This window comes from Hyaena hyaena, unplaced genomic scaffold (assembly GCF_003009895.1).
Source record: "Hyaena hyaena isolate Hyena2069 unplaced genomic scaffold, ASM300989v1 scaffold_2156, whole genome shotgun sequence".
NCBI lineage: Eukaryota > Metazoa > Chordata > Mammalia > Carnivora > Hyaenidae > Hyaena > Hyaena hyaena.
In genome coordinates this window covers 96,454-98,136 of record NW_024082752.1, presented here as the reverse complement: position 1 = coordinate 98,136, position 1,683 = coordinate 96,454, and positions in this window count along the sequence as shown.

Below are 1,683 nucleotides of genomic sequence, written 5' to 3'. Positions count from 1 at the left end.
CAGAACGGGAGGACCAAGGAGGAAATCTGTAGTGAGCAAGGGCAGTGTCACAAGAGGTGACACCCCACTTAACCCCTGTGCCCTGTCCCAGTCCTTAAGGGCGGCAGTCATCTTTGCTTCAGAGGGCATGGGGTTCCTAGACTGTGGTCACTTCCCCGGTGCCCACCTGTGAACAGATGGGCTCCAGATGCCGGACAACGAGAAGCAGGACCGTGTGAGGGGCACTCTTCTGGGAGTCTCCACGTCGCCTCCCCAGATGCTCTGCTCCAGGCCATACCACAGTGTTCCAGTGTCCTTGCTCCTGTCATGAGCTCACGGTGGTGGCGTCTCCCAAAATGCTCCCAGAGAGATCTGTGTGTCATCACGGTCTCACTTCCAGAACGGCAGCCTTTCTTGCTCCATGTGAGGGTGTGACATCTGGGAAGCCCTTCTGAGGATTTGCCCGGGCTTAGAGGCCAGGACTCAGGCCTTTGCTCCCTGCCCCCTTTTACAGTCTTTTCCATGTATTTATTTTTTATTTTTTAGTGTTCGCAGGTTTGGAAAATCAAAATGATACTCTAGGTGAACACACACAGTCCCCGCCTCCCCCTTCCCGTGGAGCATCTCCTCAATCTAATTTTGTTTTTAAATAATAATTTAAAAAAAGAAAACAAAAAAAGCAGATACATCCGTGACTGTCCTGCAGAAGCACACATCCCCCGCTGACCCTGAGCAGCCCTGTGGGTCAGCGTGCACGCGGCTTTCTTCAGTCGCTAGAGGATGGCACTGTAAGCAGGTTTTCTCTCGTGATTTTCTTCGCAACGTGTTCTCCTCTGGTGTGTCTTGTGCTGAGAGTATGGCGTACGGTAAATGTTACATACGAGATCTGTGCTAACCAGTTCATGTTCTCTGAAAGGCCTCTGGTCAGTAGTAGATCTGAGGGAAGTCAGAAGTTCTGTGCAGATATTCAACTATGGGGGCTTGGCGCCCCTAATCCCTGCGTTGTTTTGAGTTTTATTTTTTTATCTGTTTTTTAAATCTTTCTTTTTGGTTTATTTTGAGAGAGAGCATACATGTGCCCACAACTGAGTAGGGTAGAGGGAAGTAGAGAATCCCAAGCAGGCTCTGCACTCAGCTGAGAGCCCATTGTGTGTCTAGAAGTCGCAAACTGTGAGACCACAACTTGAATTGAAGTCAAGTGTCAGATGCTTGACTGAACCACCCAGGTGCCCCTTGAGATGTTTTTAACCATTCTGGGTCATGGGCTGCTTTGAATATCTGATGAAGTCTGTTACTTCCACCCCCAAATTACACATATGAGGTTTGCAGCTCTCTGTGAGACCCTCTTGTGCATGAGAGACTGTGCTGATGGGACGGGCCCCGCCCCACAGAGCCCCTGGTGCTGGGGAAATGCTGTCTGTCACACTGTCACAGCCCTTCCAGCCTGCAGGTGTTTGTGATGGATGCTGGGAGCTACAGCCAGAAGATGCTGGACGACCTCCTGGACCAGATCACCAGTGGGGACCACTCGGATGCTCTTCCAGCTGAGGCAGGTGGGTGTGCTGCTAGCTCATCTTCCGTTGTTAGATTTCCAGGTTTTTACTTTAAGCAGTTAATTTTCTTCCAGAGGAACTTAAAAATTAAAAAAGTCTTACATGCCACATACTCCCCATTCCTGGTGCTCTATAACTTTTATTGTACCCT